This window comes from Camarhynchus parvulus, chromosome 6 (genome assembly GCF_901933205.1).
Source record: "Camarhynchus parvulus chromosome 6, STF_HiC, whole genome shotgun sequence".
Taxonomy (NCBI): domain Eukaryota; kingdom Metazoa; phylum Chordata; class Aves; order Passeriformes; family Thraupidae; genus Camarhynchus; species Camarhynchus parvulus.
The window spans coordinates 3,741,181-3,758,042 of NC_044576.1; the positions used below are offsets into that span (position 1 = coordinate 3,741,181).

Sequence of the window (16,862 nt, forward strand, 5' to 3'; positions counted from 1 at the left end):
CCCTCTTGTCCTTCAGGTGACTGGAGATGGTTTCCAAAGCTCATCAAGTGTGGCCTCACAGTGACAGCAGCCATCAGCGCTTGTGGATCCATCCCATCAGGTCTCAACCTGATCCTCTTCCACTAAGGATAAGTCTTCCTTGTCTGGATTTCCCCTTTGGCCTCAGGGGCCTGCAGTTACTAAAGGTTGGCCTCACTGGCACCCTTCACATCCCTTGCCAGATTCAATTCCAGATGTGTTTTGGCTCTCTTAGCCCCATCTCTGCCCCATCAGTGTTCCCAGATTGTTCCTGCCCCTGCAGGATCAGTGTTCCTGAGATTCATCCTGAATCACCTGCAGGATCAGTGTTTCCAGACTCCTCCTGCTTCCCCTGCAGGATCAGTGTTCCCAAATTCCTCCTGGATCACCTTCCCCTGCAGGATCAGTGTTCCTGAGATTCCTCCTGGATCACCTGCAGGATCAGTGTTCCCAGATTCCTCCTGGATCAGCTGCCCCTGCCCTGCTCTTTGTACTTGGCTCTGATCAGGAGCTCTGTGCTCCTCCATGGGGGCCTCCTGCCCGCTCAGCTGGACCAGCTGCTTGTTGGGATGGTCTGTCCTTCAGCCAGCTCTTTTGGGCCCCTTTTTCTTTTTATCAGCCAGCTCTTTTGGGTCCTTTTTCTCTCCAAGCCCATTGGATTCTCCAGGCACACCCCTGAAGATGATGCCTGTTCACCTCAAGTCCAGGGCTGTGGTGCAGCTTTGTCCCTCGGCTCCTTCCTTTGAGAGCTCTGAGCTCCATGGTCAGTGCAGCCAGAGCTGCCCAGACCTTCACACCCCTGACCAATTCCTGTCTCTGTGTAAGGATGAGATCCACTCATCCAGGGGCAGGGGAGAGAGATGACATGAGATGAGATGGATGAGATGCACCATCCCAGGGTGTTCCAAGCCCCATCCAGCCTGGCCATGGGCACTGCCAGGGACCCAGGGGCATGCCCAGCTTCTCTGGGCAATGGCTCTCCTGCGTGCCCACCTGGGTGGGTGGGTGCAGGTGGCTTTGCTGGTGTTTATTTGGACGTGCAGCCGTGTGTGTGTGAGCTCCGGGGTGGCAGCAGAAATAGCACAGCTCCTGGCAGAGCCCGGCATATGTGAGAACCTCCCTCTCTGGCTGCATGCATGCAATATTTCTCTTGGCTCCTTCAGCCTGGCTGTGGTGTCCGAGTCGAGGCTGTGTGTGTAGCTTTAGGAAAAGAAAAGCTTTATTTCTGTCTGATATTCTCCCTTACTTGCGTGTTTGCAGTCTCTCCAGAAGGGCTGTGCTTCTCCCTCCTTCTCCTCTGCCTATTTATATCCGCGGTGACGTTGCAGGAGTGTTTGCTTTGGAAGAAATCTCTCCGTCTGTCTGAGCCAAACTGAAAGCAAAGCCGCAGGAGAAAGCATTCCGAGCTGCAGGAGAAAGCAAAGCATTCCTTTCTTCTCCTGCTGGGGAGAAGGGAGGCCTGGGGACTCAGAGGAAATGATCACCTGGCAAGGGCAGGAAGCCTGGCAAGGTAAACGCCTTTTTCTGTTTGACTAATGCACTGACATCCACCCCCAAAACCCGTGAACTTCTCATTCCGGGGGGTGGAGGCGTGAAACTCTGGGGTGGTTTTTAGAGAGGAGCTGTGAAATGAGTTGCTGAAAGCCTCCAGGCTCAGGACAATGGCTCTTTAATAATCCAGCAAGACTTGTCTCATCAGCTGCTTGCATGCACAGCATCACAGCTCAGGGATTGCTGTGCCCCCCTCATCGGGTGATGCACAGGGGCTTTTCCTTCTCCCCCCTGCCCCCCAAATATTGTGATTGCACTGTGGAAGTGATTTCCTTACAGTGAAACTGAATTTAGCCTCATCTGTAGCTTTCTAAGCCCTTCAGAGCCCTGGTTCTGAAACTTCCCAAGCCTTTCTGTTATTATTGTGCTCGGTCTGAATCTAAAATAAAGAATTTGCTTGATAGTTTTATAAAGGTATAAACTGAACGGTCTGTATTGTGTTTGTAGGGTAGTTTGCAAAATAGGAGCATTTACTTTTGGTTAAGGCCAGATTTTCTGACATCTGAAGCTGCATTTGCTACTTTTTGCTGCTTGTGAGCTGTAGAAGACACAGAAAGTAACACTCGAAGGTTTTGAAGTGCTCAGTATGAAGCTGAGCGTGTTTGAGCCCTGTTTTTTTGCAGAAGCGCCAATCCCTCAGCAAATATAACAGTCCAGCATAAATAAACAGCCAAGAGAGCGACTCTGCCTCTCTAGAAAGTTGAAGTATTTACCTTCACTGTTTTAGTCCCTATTAGATATTTTTAACTCCTAACCAAACTGCATTTTTGTGACCTGTAATTGCAGGGGTAAAACCTCTGGCAGTGATTTTTAGGAAACACAACAGACAGTGGAAGTTCTGTGGAGATGTTCTGGATTGGAGCTCTTTGGTGTGGATGGAGGAGAAATGGAGCTATTCTTGCTCTAGGAAATCGTGGGTGCAGGACAACAGTACCCAAGTGAGGTCAGCCTTTGGGAGTAGCTACAGGTCCTTAAAAATACCAGGGGTGTCTTTGACTGAGAGCATGGCAGGGATGGTGCTGTCCCCAGTTTGAGATACACACCTACCCCATGTAACTCCTGTGGAATCAGCTCTGTGATAACTTTGGGAATCCACTGGGAATAGCCAGGAGGCAGCAGGGTGTCACAGAATCACAGAATCATGGCATGGTTTGGGTTGGAGGGGACCTTAAAGCCCTGGAGAGGCTCCTGGAGCGGCGTTTTTGGTGTTCCGGGGTTTGAAAACAGGAACATAATCTGTGTGTTGTGACTGGTGTCATGAAGAGAAGTGCAAGTGCCAGCACAGTAAATGCCAGCCAAAATAGGCATGATGAATGCCAGGGGAAAGGTATTTGGCCATGGCTTGATTTAGCTGCTCTGTGTGTGCTGCAGCATAATATGTTTATTTAAGTTTATTTAAGTTTGGTTTAATTAGTGTGTGATTATGAGGAGTTTTGAATGAGTTAGAGATGGGACTTCTGAGTTGATTTTGATGATGTGGGTTTATTTTTTTGTCTTTTTTATAGGTAATAAAGGTGAGTTTGGTTCATATTGAGAGTATGGTTTAGAAGGTCACAAGACTTTTAGTTACAAGATCTTTTAAGGAGTTATTTACTAATAACACTGCTAATAAGGATATTTATGTTTTTACTTAATTTTAAATAATTTTGTCTTATGTATTTATGTTATAGTGTAAGTTTTTTTAGTTAATTGTGTTATAGCACATAAACTTACAGTACTGTATTTTAATCTCCTTATTTACTTTTGTAACTACCTTATTTTTTTATATTTTAAATTCTAAAACTCTAAATTTTTAAAAATTAATTTAACATATTTCTACTTTAAACTATAAATCTTCATTTTCACTTCTAATACTTAAGTTCAAAAGCCTTTTCCAAGATCTCAAATCAAATCCTATATTTAATTCTAAACTTTAACTTACAAACCCAGGGGTGGAATGAGATGAACTTCCAGGTCCCTTCCAATCCAAACCATTCCATGATTTTATGCCTTTTGTGCTCAAAGCTGCTGAGACTTGGCTTTGGTGGGAGCAGGATAAAGTTCCTTCAGGTCCCTGTTCAAGTTCCTGTTTGGAATTGTAGTGAGAGACACATAATTCAGGTGCTTGTAGAAAAGTGTCCCTGTAAGAAATATGAGTTGGGATTTCATTGAATGCTGGTTTTTTTTAGGACATATATCCCAAAAAGCAGAATTTTAATGGTCCTGGTAGGAGGACCAGGCTGTTATTTTTCATACTTACACAGAGCTTGATCATTTTTTAAGAATAAATTGGGCTGAAAGTCAAGGTCATAAAAATAAGGTCTAGTAGGCCCAATTTTTATTGCATTTTGATCATTGGTGGAGATAAAAGTACAGTTAGATTTTATCTGAGTGACACCAAAAGCAGCTTTTGCTTGTGGTGGCATTGCTGCCTATTCCCTTTTTTGTAGGATGAGATAAGGGGACATATAAACACACTTGCCCTGAAAACCTTTTAAGCCTTTGAGATTAATGGCTTTGGCTTCCTGAGCATAATCTGTTCTTTCCAGCTCTTAATTAAGGTCATCCTGAGAAGCCAGGTGAACTTGTGGCCGGGGTAGTCACAAGGAGGAGGATGAGAGCTGGAATGATGGAATTGCACAGCTCAGCCCTGTGTAGAGCCCTGAAATGGGATACTGGGAATACAACACCCTGCAGCCCTCACAACCAGCTCCTTATCGCTCCTGGTGACTTGTTCCCTTTGCCCTTGGGGCAGAGGAAGTGTGTGTTTGAGTATTGATCCACATCATGCTTATTAATGACAGAGGTATTGGATAGGTGGGCATGTCAGGGCCGTTTAACCTTTGGATATTGACTGCCAGCTCCCTAGGGAGAAGGGAACTGGAGGCTGGCATGAATTGGGAGCTGGAGGCTGGCATGAATTGGGAACTGGAGGCTGGCATGAATTGGGAACTGGAGGCTGGCATGAATTGGGAACTGGAGGCTCAGATGAATTGGGAACTGGAGGCTGGCATGAATTGGGAACTGGAGGCTGGCATGAATTGGGAACTGGAGGCTGGCATGAATTGGGAACTGGAGGCTGGCATGAATTGGGAGCTGGAGGCTGGCATGAATTGGGAACTGGAGGCTGGCATGAATTGGGAACTGGAGGCTGGCATGAATTGGGAACTGGAGGCTCAGATGAATTGGGAGCTGGAGGCTGGCATGAATTGGGAACTGGAGGCTGGCATGAATTGGGAGCTGGAGGCTGGCATGAATTGGGAGCTGGAGGCTCAGATGAATTGGGAGCTGGAGGCTGGCATGAATTGGGAACTGGAGGCTGGCATGAATTGGGAACTGGAGGCTGGCATGAATTGGGAACTGGAGGCTCAGATGAATTGGGAGCTGGAGGCTGGCATGAAATGGGAACGGGTGTTTTATCTTCACGCTCTTGGAGTGGAGTGTCCCAGTGCTGGGTCTGCTGCCTGGCAGGAGCAGGAGGTGTGATCAGGGGTTTGGGATAACAAACATCTTGCTGAAGAGCCCCAGGAGTGGATTTTTCACTGTTGGTGTGGCTGTGGCGCGCAAGCAAACGCTCAGGATGTGGAGCTAGGGTTGATTTATCTTTAACAGGAAAAAGCCCCTCCACACCCACAAGCCCGGCTGTTGAACTTTAGCACCAAACATCATCCTGTATTAACTCCTGCTTTGTTTTTGGGGTTGTGGTTGGGTTTATTTTTGGTTGCTTGGGGTTTGTTGTTTTGAAATGTTTATTTTGCTTGATGGTGTCTAAGGCCTTAACAAAGCCAGAGCATCTGATAGCAGCAGCCTTGTCCCAAGATGTGGGGCAAACAGCAAACTCTTTAGGTGGAAAAATCAGTGAGACACCAATCTGTGTCCCGTTGCACTGTTTGGTGAGGAAACTCTCTGTAACAGAGGCTTCTGGGTTGGAATTTTGGATTTGGAAGAGACAGAAGCAAACTGGAATTCTGAGGCGGTGACTTTTTTAACAGGAGGTCTTTAACACACCTGGGTGATGAGACTTCTGGGAGGGCAGAATAAGTGGATCAGGGAATAGGAGTGGCACTTCCCAAGCTGGAAGTGCTGGATGTGAGATGCAGTCACGTGGGAATGATACCCTGCCCTGTGAAAAACGTCCTTATTGTTGAGTGGGGGGTTTGAAAAGGGTGTCTCCTTTCTGTTTTCCTCTTTTATGGAAAGCTTCACTCTTCCAGGCTCAAAAGGGACCTCAGTGGTGTTAAATACTTGCTTTGACCTGGGTATGTGGTTGCACATGCCCTGGATGGAATTGCCATTCCAGAGTGTTTTCCCTGGAGAGGTGCTGGGTGTTCAGCTCTGCAGAGCCACCCCTGGGACGGTCCATGTGTTTCTCCAAGAATCTAAAGGTCAACCACAGCCTTGAATCAAAAAGAACAGAAGGTTGGGCAGCACACACGATGAGCAGAGTGAGGATTTTATCCATTTAGATTAGATGAGAACTCCAGGAGCTGCTTGGATGACGGGTGGCACAGAGTGAAGACACCTCATCGTGAGGGATCCCACTGCTGCTCCTGCCATCCCTTTTAGAGTGACACAAGGATGGTGTGTGATCCCTCAGAGCTGTCCCAGTGTGTCTGGGGGTTTGTAGGGAACAGCAGTGGGCTGGGAGTGCCCAGGATCAGCTCAGCCAGGCAGAGCATCCCGGGTTGCAACACTGCTGCTGCGAGGGCAAAGGACAACCACGTGTCCAAACACAGCAGCACGAGGTGTTTCTTCACTCCCTGCTGAACCAGGAGCAGGAGGAGCTTCCAGCTGATTTTCCAGACGATTCTGGTTTGCTGCCAGGGTTTAAAATACACCTTCCCTCTTGCATACGTGCTGGAGCACATGATGCTGAAATTGGAGGAATTCTGCTCAGGGAACTCAGTTCAACTTGCAGGCAAGGCTGAGCTTTTTTTAGGGAGAGAGGCAGCGGAGTGGTTTCCTGCGGACGTTGCTCTGTGAGTCACACGTTACATGACACAGCATTCCTCCCGGGAAACTTCATTGCTGGAACTGATGAGCACATCAGCGCTCTGGAATCTCCCTTTGTGTTAGCAAACACACCTGAGCACTTCGCCTGCTGCTTCTGGAAGTTGTTCTGATAGTACTTCAGAGCTTTTAAACTCAGCTGTTTCAGAATTTTTAGTTTCTCTCAGAACCCCATTAACGTCAATATTTTTAGTTTCAAAAGCAGCTGTCCATTAAGAGCCTTCCACATAAGAAGCTGTAATGGCTTTTAATGCTGTAACACAGATGAAATAATAATTATTATTTAATTACACGTGTAATAATGAAGGTTCACATTACTTCTCTAAGTGTTTTAATGCAAACACTTTTAAGGTCACAGTAGCTTTATAATTCTCCTGTAGCACATTTTTTCTGATGTGTCAGTGACCAGGACAAGTTACTTGAATGGACAGACAAAAAAAAAAGCTTTGAAGGTTTTTTGGGATATGTGAAGTGGATGTATAGATTTACATTGCTGGTGTGAAGCTCTGTGAACACATCACACCGTGACAATGATGGGCTGGCCCTGCTCAGGGACCTCCAGGGCTGTGCCCAGTTCTGGGTCCCCAATGCAGGAAGGACCTGGACGGGCTGGAGCGTGTCCAGGGAAGGGGAATGGAGCCCCAGGAGGGGCTGAGGGAGCTGGCAAGGGGCTCAGCCTGGAGCAAAGGAGGCTCAGGGGGACCTTGTGGCTCTGCACAACTCCCTGCCAGGAGGGGACAGCCAGGGGGGGTCGGGCTGTGCTGCCAGGGAACAGGGACAGGACAAGGGGAAAGGGCCTCAGGCTGGGCCAGGGGAGGCTCAGCTTGGCCAGCAGCAGGAATTTCTGCATGCAAAGGGTGCTCAGGCCTTGGCAGGGGCTGCCCAGGCAGCTCTGCAGTGCCCAGCCCTGCAGGTGTCCCAGGAAGGGGCTGGAGGTGGCACTCAGTGCTCTGGGCTGGGGACAAGGTGGGCCCTGGGCACAGCTGGGACTCCATGGGCTGGCAGGGATTTTCCAGCCTCGGGGATCCTGGGGTTCTGAGCAGTTTTTTCTCACTTGCCTGAGACTTTTGTTGCCACTCTCAGTGCTGGATTTCACCTGCTAATACACAATTCTTTTCTGATTGATAGGGTAAAAGGGGGCTCAACATAACTTCGACTGGTTTTGATGTTTAGGCAGATTTAAGCTGTCAAGGCAAGGATGGCCTTTCCCCAGGCCTTTGGAAGGACATTCCAAATGGATATGGTGCCTGAATGATCAAGACACATCAGCACTGGAGCGCTGGGGTAGCAGCCCTTTCTCCTCAGTGCCCGCAGTCAGCCTCAAATCTGGTTTTTGTCACATTACTCATGGTCTGGTGGGAAAGAAACAACATCTCTGTGGCCATCTCTGTTCTTCAGGCATTTTTTGGGTGATTGTCACTCTCCTGTTGAAGCTGGATGGGGGAAGGTAGAGGTGAAACAGCAACAGCCACTGAACTGAGGGCAGTAGTCCCAGATATCCAGTCCTATAGAAAGAAAATTATGTCATCAGCTCAGGCTGTCCTCTCTTTCAGCCCTTAGGCTAAATATGTCCTGGCTGCACTGTGTAGGAGAAAAAAACCACCCTCCTTTGCACATCCAGTGGAAGAGTTCATTGTGTTTCTTTTTATTTGTTTAGGGCTTTGCAGGGTGTTATGTTGTATCTGTCTGGACACATGCAGTATTTAAATGCCCCATGGTTGAAAAGGTGTTCTCAAAGCTCCCTTTTAATTACCTGTAATACTCGTCCAACTGTCTTTTCTTCTCCCTTCTGGCCCCACCTGACTCGTGGGAACACAGGGCTGCCTTTGTTATGTGCCTTGAGGTCACTGAACTCACACAGGCCTGGATCATAGGGGAAAAAATATCACCAAGATAAGATCTGCTGGAGGAGCACAAGGGCATTTCTGTCAAATATGAACGCATTTATTGTCTGGAGGGAGTTACTGAGTTGGCCTCTGGCCTCACCAGGTGACTTGTGCTGTCCTGAGAGGTGTGGGAGGGCCCAGAGTAGACACGAGTGTCCTCAGGATTACAAGGAGTCCTTCTTGGCCTGTGGCATCTTCTAATTAAGCTGTAGATTCGTCATGTATATTCTCAGTGGGAGGGATTTACAGGATTGGTACTGACTGAATTGCATCTAAAGAATCTTTAGGTGCTGAGCAATTACTGTTTTCACTCCAGAATCCCTCCTGGAAAGAGAGGCCAGGTTGGGCAGATGACATCTGTTGAGTGTTACAGAGCCCAGTCACTAAAAGACTGCTGGGAAACAGAGCTCACTGGTGCCTCATTGCATGTCTCAGATTTTAAATAAAATGGGCTGAGTTGAACTTGACCATGGGCCGTTTTTAGGTGTCTAAACTTTGTGGAGGAGCTGATGGTGAGCACATTGTTCCACTGGATACTTGGCTGTCTCCATGTGTTAGGAAAAAGCACTGCTGGGCCATGCTCAGGGGCGTGGATCTACTGAAAAACCCCAAAGCAGCTACTCCTTTAAAATACTTATTTTCTGTGTGATAGGATGAGTGTGGAAGGATTTCTGTGTGCAGCTTCTGAAAATTCTTTTTCCACCCTGTGGCTCTGCAGATTCCTCGGTATTCCTGGCAACAGGCTCCCTCTCTCGGGATGGAGCTCAGAAATGCTGCTATTTGTTACTGCTAGTGCCTATTTTTCAGTTTCCACATTATTTCATCCGTGGAGTGGAAGCAGGCTGCTTCCTACGCCTCTGACTTCACTCCTGGACAGTGTCTCTGTTGGACCCAGCAGCCAGCAGGCTCGGGAGAGTCCGTGCTCTGCTGGAAAACACAGCCAGCGCTGCTGCTCATCCCATCAGTGTTCCCAACATGACTCAGCCTGCGTTGTGTTGTGGTTTTGTACCGAATTACAGCAACTCCCCGCTGTCCCGAGGCGGCGGCCAGCAGGCATCTCTGCTCCCTCTCACCTGGGATGCTTTCACCGGCCTTTCCTGAGGGATCCCAGGGCAGGAGATCCTGTGTGCTTCCAGTCCTTGCTGGGGCCTTTGGGATAGAGGCTGGATGCCAGCCCTCGGGGAGTGCTGATGCTGCCTGGCCAGGGACTCTGCTGCTGGTGGAGCCAAAAAATTCATGGAAAGCTTGGGGAATGAATTGGTTGTTTTGCTTCGTGTTAGTGTGGTGGAACACGACTTTTTTTTTTTTTGTATTTGTAGGGTAGGACTTAACATCTGGTACTGATATATACTGAAAAAAGGAGCCCTTCCTCCCTGCAGTGACTTTTAAGTGACACTTAACGAAAGCGTTCCGCGCGTACAGTAGGAATCACCAAACCGAACATGGGGGATGTCCCCATTTCCCCGTGTTTCAGGCGCTGTTTGCCGGCAGGGCAGCACTGCCGGGATCTGTTGCACCACCCGCGGCCGGGCTGGCACTCCCGGCCTCTTCCTCCTCCTCCTCCTGCTCCTGCTCCTGTGGCGGGCGCTCCGTCCCCTCCTCTCCCGGTGCTGACGCACTGGCGCGCCCGCGGGAGGAGCGGCGGGAGCGCTGTCGCTCCATCCCCTGTGGATCTCCGCTCACCTCTCCGCGTTTCCCTCCGCAGGAGCTTCCCGCGGGGCTGGCGAGCAGCTGGCAGAGGAGCACTGAGGAAGCCCAGCCCCGGGGAAGTTGAAAGGCGAACTTTGAAGGCGAAGGAAGTCGGGGCTCCGCGCTCCGGGAGTGGCCGCGCCGCCGCCGTGTCCCCGTCCTGCTGCCGGGGGCGGCTGCGGCTGCAAGAGGACGAGCCGCGTTTTCTGCTGCTCTCTGCCGCCTCATTTCCAGCAGTGAGTAGCTTTCCCCTCCGCATGGTCCCGTTTGAGTGTAAAGGGGTGTTTGGCTCTGCTGGACGGCCGGGGGCTGCGTTTGGGGAGGCACAGAGGGGCTTGGATACAGCCAGGTCTACAGCGCAGCTCTGGGGAGTTGGTTGTGTTTTTGCTTGCCTGACTTATTGAAAGTGGCGCTTAAACTTGTGGTTACTTTGTTGTTTCGCTGCTTGGTTTTAATATTAGTTTTCAGTTTAGGTTGAGGTCTTTTTTGCTAGAAACCAGCCAGGCTGCCAGCGTGTGGGACAGCAGTGACCTGCCGGTGGCTTGTCTCCCAGGTTGTGTGCGACAGGCTTGTGTTGCCATCAGGCAGCTTCACCTCCTGCCGGGGCACAGAATCTCCCCCTGGTTTCTGGGTTTGGAGGTTTGTTCGCAGCACACCTGTGGGAGACAACCAGAGTTACACAGCGTGGCAACAGCACAAACTAAAAGCCAGGGACAATCTGCTGTCCCCTTAGGTGGCACCTCGGGCAGCTCTCCCCACGCCTGACCTCCCCCTTGACTGCTGCCCGATATCCCCAGGGCGGTTGTGTGCGGTGTCTGTAGGAAGGGGCAGGAGCAAGAAGGTGTTTTAGACTTTCTGTGATGTTGTAGAGCCCCTGTGCCTGTGCCTGCTCCGTGTGTGTCACAGTGTCACCGCTGCCCTGCAGCACGAACACAGCCACGGGCGTACGGCAGGGTGGCCCTGGGTGTGAGCAGCCCGTGAGTCACTGGGAGAGCACAGAAACCCTCTCGGAGGGCACAGGGGAACAGAACTTTATCCCTGGATCCGCTGTGGAGTCTTTCCAGGGGCTGTGATCCTATTTGTGCGTTTTGGGCACGGCCGCCTCTTCTGCTCATCCTAAACCTCTTTGGAACTCAATGCTTTAAGCTGGAAGCTTCATAATAGATTTAGAGCGATGAGTCAAGGAGGTTTTTTTTTTTAACTTCTGGGGAAGAAACTAAACCAGACTGCCTGCAGTGGCTTATTTGTGTGTATTTTTGATACATATATTTGTGTATATGAACACACAAGTGTACACACAGAGAAGAGCTACTCCAGGCATTGGTTTTTAGGCTGTGTGTGTATAGATGGGCACGTGTATCTGTATAAAAAATGTGTTTTTATAGCAGGATGATGTGAGCAAGCTGAGAGGAGCATTAATTTCTTCCTGCTCTGTCAAGTAATACCCTGCCTTCTTCATTTGCCAGTTGATTTGGTTATGCAGACAAAGGCAGGAAAACAGACCATAACAAAACCACTCTTATCTAATCTGCTTAACAGCACTGTCAGGTAAATCATTAACCCACGGGCCTGGTGCCTGTAAAAGATGCTAAAGAGATTTCCCCGAAATTCCCCTTTTCCAGAAGGTAAGAAATGAAATTAGTTGCAGATCTTGGTTTCACACGTGGGTGTTTGCTGCTGCTGTGGTTTCTGTGCCTGTTAACAAAGTGCTGCAGTCCAGTGGGTTAATGATGGGAGAGGACCTGCTCACCCTGCGGTCTTTTTCCTAAGAGAGCAGCTCCAGCTAAGGCAGAGGGGAAACACAGCATTTACTTACTTGTAAACACTGTCATTCATTAATGAAATGTGATTTCACGTGGGTTTATGGCTGATGGAGTGTTTTGCTCAGCAGCTTCGTTTCCTGGCATCCTGTGATTCAAATCCCTTTGAGCTGGGAAGATTTGCTGTGGGTCTTGCTGTGCTTAATTCCACACCAGACTTCTGTTTTGGTTGACTTTTGTTTCTGTAGGCATGTAAGTGATGGGTTTCTCTGAAGCATTTAATACTTAGAGTCTGTACAGTCCTGTCTACAGTTGCTTTACATTTTGATTGATCATGTTGGCAGCGAGTTTGTTTTGTGTGAGTAACTTAAAGCATGGAAAATCCGTAGCACATGCACAACAGCAGAAGTAGTTCCATTTGTGATGTTTGCAGCCATTGCCTGAACAAAGAAAAAGGGTTCAAGAAGAGCTTAAGCTGTTCTAGCTGCCCATGTCCAAGAGCATGACTCAAAACTTCCAGCTAAACTCCTCTAAGCTCCCTGAGTTGGTGTTGGAATTGTGCCTTCCCCCCAAGCTGGGTCTGTTTAAAGTGCCAAACTCTCAGTGTGGCTGTCTTCTGCCAAAGGTCTGCCTGGTCCTACCAGGGCATGTTCAGGCATCTCCAGGGAGAAAATGGGTCCAGCTGGGGGCACAGCTCAGAAAGCTGGACCTCACTTTCAGTGCTAGCCCATGGCCCAAGTGCTGTGTGCCCAAATTTGGCACAGCTCAGCACCCTGCGCAGCCTGTGCTCTGCTTGCCTGGCTTTCCAGCTGCCTGGGAAAGCTCCAAACTGCTCCTGCTCCTCAGGAAAGTGCCCTTTTTGCTTGGTTAACTTTACAGCCTGGCTGCACATTAGCTTTTTAAAGCTGAGCTTTTTAAAGCTGCTCTCCCATGTGAGGAGAGAATTCAGGGGTTGCTGTGTGTCTGACACCTGACGCCAAGTGCCTGGGGGAGGAGATATCCAAACCTGGAGGAGAAGGTGACTCCAGACCTTTCCCCAGCAGGTGTGAGCTTGTGGAAGGAGGTCTCTGTGCTGGGGACACCCCAGCAAGTGTTCCCAAGTGCTGTGTGAGGTGGTGATGCTGCCTTACGGAGGGCAGAGTGGTCCCTCCTCCCTGTCCTGGGAGAGCCCAGTGCAGGAGCTGATCCATGCTCTGGATCCTTGCTGGAGCCTTTCTCCTTTGAGTTTTTAGGGACAAGAGGTGCTGATTGGGATCTCAGCAAGTTCAGGTGAGCCACGGTCTTTTGGGTAACCAGGGTGCCACACTCTGTGTGCAGTCAGAGCTGTTGTGGCCACAAGGCACAAGGAGAAGGAGCACACACCTTGTGCACTCTCCTCTGGCCTGAGGATGGTTTTTTGCCAGGAAAATTGCCCTGATGGAGCACTCTGTTGTCTCCAGCTGCTTTCTGCAGCTGTCTGCATGGCAGAGGAGGTGGGGGAAATGACTCTGGTTAAAAATAGAAAGGTGGATTAGGAAATGTGAGCTATGGTTTCAGCATCCAGCAGGGCTGCTCTCACAACTCGCTGCTGCCACCGAAAGGGGAAGGACCTGCTCGTGCTCCTTGTCTGCAGAAAACCAGCAAAAGAGCAGGTGTTCCCCCCATGCACAGGAGAGGAGGAGGGGGATGCCTCTGAAAAAATCTCGTTGAGCTCTGCTGGCACAGGTGACACAGTCCCAGGTGTGCAGGCACTGGAATTCAGGTGAAGGCTCCCATTGGAAAGGTTGGGTTTAAGCTCATCTGGGTTAGTCTGCCCAAGTTAAGGACAAAGATTTTAGCAGATTTACTCTGCTCTTTGAATTGTTCTTATTCTGCTGTTTTATGAGGAGAGTTCTACTTGGGGGGGAAAAAAAAGCAAAACCAAAAAATAGTGAGGGTGTGATTTCACTGAATGTGAATGTGTAATATGACACTCTCAGAAAAGACTTTATTTTGCAATAAGTGTGTGAAGTGTCAACAGACAAGCCAAGGGGAAATAACTTGTGCTTTGGAAACTATGGACTTTTAAAGTTGTTTTTAGGAAGTGTTTGCTGTACAGTGTTTTGTCACCAGCCTTCAGTGTTTATCACTGTTCCCTGTGGTTATCACTGGTCCTTTTGATGTATCTTCTGTTGACTTTCCTAAAACAACAGAATTCCTGAAATTCAGTTAGGAAAACCATTATTTTCTTTGGGAAAAGTTTGTTTCCTACTGCTTTTTTTTTTCCCTTTGATTTCAGGGGTTTGAGTTTATTTTTATTTGCTTTCTTTAATTTTTTAAAAACTCTTTATCAGCTTTTAGGACAGTTTGAGTTCTCCTTGGTTCAGCTCCTGTTGTTGTAGCACTCCCAGCCACACACTGATAAACAGTGACCCAACCTGTACAGTGTTGAGAAAGAAATATGCAGGGGCATTACAGATAGATCCTAAAACCCAGGATGCATCCTTCACCAAGCATTCCCTGCAAAGGGACTGGATGAAAGGACTGCAGCAGTTATTTATCATAGCTAAAGAATGTTTATCTAATACTTAGTTCAGAAAACCTGTCACGTTTCCTGGGCAAATACTTTGGAGACAAACAGCATTTATTCATTTTGAGAAGCTGTGAATACAAGGTGGAATTCAGTATCAGTTTCCCTTTACCTGGAATTGTTCTATCTTTTAAAAGTGAATTTAAGAATTGAAGTGACACTTCAACCTCGGAAGGAGAATCTTGAAGACAAGCAGGTATTTTTACTCAGTTAAGTTTCATAAGACTTCAGCATGATTTCTCACAAATTACTGGGCTGCTTTTCATAACCAGGAGTAAAAATTCATTGGTCTCAGTGATAGATATAAGACTGTTTTCTTGTAAATTTAAAAGATCACTTCAGCTGGCAAGCAGGTTTTGCACCACTAAGAATATGGATGCTGTAATACTTGATTTATTTTTTAAAACAAGGAGGTTGAAGACATTTGACTCCAGTTTATTCGTATTGGAGAAGCTGATGCTTTGGGATTGTTGGGTATTAAACATCAAAAGTGAGAAGGATTTAGTTGGAAGACCACCAGCAAGTGAGTTTTGGTGTAACTTTGATTTCAGTTTCTTTATCTTCCCACCTTTCTGGGTTTTTCCATATGATTTCTAACTCCTTTGGTGTTTTGCAATTTTCCCTTTTCATCTCAGCCACCTGCTTTGCTCTGGGGACATTGGTTTGTCTGTTCTAAACCGGTCACACCCCACCTAAATCCTGACATTCTCCAGCTCTCTCTGTGTGTTTGGATGTTGTACTGAGGTTAAAGCAACAAAGAACAGCCCCACCAACAGCACAGGCTGGGGAGGAGCTGCTGGAGCAGCTCTGTGGGACAGACCTGGGGGACACCGAGCTGTCCCTGAGCCAGCAGAGTGTCCTGGGGACACCGAGCTGTCCCTGAACCAGCAGAGTGTCCTGGGGACACCGAGCTGTCCCTGAACCAGCAGAGTGTCCTGGGGGACACCGAGCTGTCCCTGAGCCAGCAGAGTGTCCTGGGGACACCGAGCTGTCCCTGAGCCAGCAGAGTGTCCTGGGGACACCGAGCTGTCCCTGAGCCAGCAGAGTGTCCTGGGGGACACCGAGCTGTCCCTGAGCCAGCAGAGTGTCCTGGGGACACCGAGCTGTCCCTGAGCCAGCAGAGTGTCCTGGGGACACCGAGCTGTCCCTGAGCCAGCAGAGTGTCCTGGCCCAAGGAGGCCAATGGAGCCTGAGGCAGCAGCAGAGCATTGGCAGCAGGGCAGGGAGGGATCCTGGCCCTGGGGCAGCCCTGGAGGCACCTCTGCAGTGCTGTGTCCAGCTCTGGGTGCTGAGCACAGCAGGGCCAGGAGCTGCTGGAGCTGGGCAAGGGCCTGGAGCGTGTGGGTGCCCAGGCAAGGCTGAGGGAGCTGGGGCTGCTCAGCCTGGAGAGGAGCCCCAGCTGAGAGGGGCCCTCAGGCCTGGCTGGCCCTGGCTGCAGGGAGGGGCAGAGCAGGGCCCAGGCTCTGCTCCGGGGCCCAGCAATGGCACCAGAGCCACGGGCAGGGCCTGAGCCCAGCAATTGCCCTGCACAGGAGGCACAACTTCTTCCCTGGGCACTGCCCAGCCCTGAGCACATTGCCCACACAGCCTGGGGGCTCTCCTGCCTGGGGCTGGGGCACAGCTGGGTGCACACAGTGCTGTGCCCTGGGCTCTGGGATGGCCCTGCTGGAGCAGGGAGGGGACACCAGGTGCCCACTCAGCTCCTGCAGCCTCACACACCCTGGCATCCTGTGATCTGCCCTGGGCAAACCTTGAGAAACTTTATTTTTTTGTTAATGCAGTTGCCCAGAGAGAGGACAGATGTTTCAGGTGGTGAGGGGATCTCTTGTTCTGGTGGAGTTATGAAAAATGATATTGCAAAAGCCAAATGAGAAATGAAAGCAGCTTTCTGCTGTGTTTGCCTTCACAGATCTCCTTGCAGCTTCTGGGAACAGAAGTGGTGCAACTGTTTGCTGGGAACAGGATTTTAGAGGAGGGAAGAAATGCTTCTGGGGAGCTGAGAGTGAAGCCTCCTAGCCCAGAACAGTTTGCCCCTGGTTTAATTTCTGAGCAACTAAATTTACATCAGCACCTCTCTCCCAAACCACATGTGTTTTAAATGATAACAATATAACTGTTTAGCACAAGGGACTGTTTGCAAACATTTTTGTCTCTGGTGGTGGCCTGGCTTTTATCACATGTGGGAAAGGAAAGGTGGGAAAAGAATTGATCTGGTAATTCTGGGTTACTTAAGCTAAGAGCACTGGGTTACTGATTTGGATTTATCTGGGAGAAAAGTGACCCAGGCTGAGACTTTTGTTAATGTTTAATGTTGTGTAACGTTCTGCCCAGGCATAATTGAGCCATCAGTGCAGGAGTGATCCTGTTGGAGGGGTTTAGTGTGAGTGATTACAGAGCCTGCTGTGGCTTTCATTTCATTGC

General features: G+C 49.2%; 1 protein-coding gene across 1 annotated transcript in view; it reads left to right on the forward strand.

Moving 5' to 3' along the window:
* The window catches only part of SGMS1 (sphingomyelin synthase 1), a 90,223-nt gene that overhangs the window by 44,242 nt on the left and 29,119 nt on the right, over window positions 1-16,862 (forward strand). The window contains 1 exon segment of the mRNA XM_030951404.1: window positions 10,150-10,369. The gene's annotated coding sequence lies outside the window, so the exon portion shown is untranslated.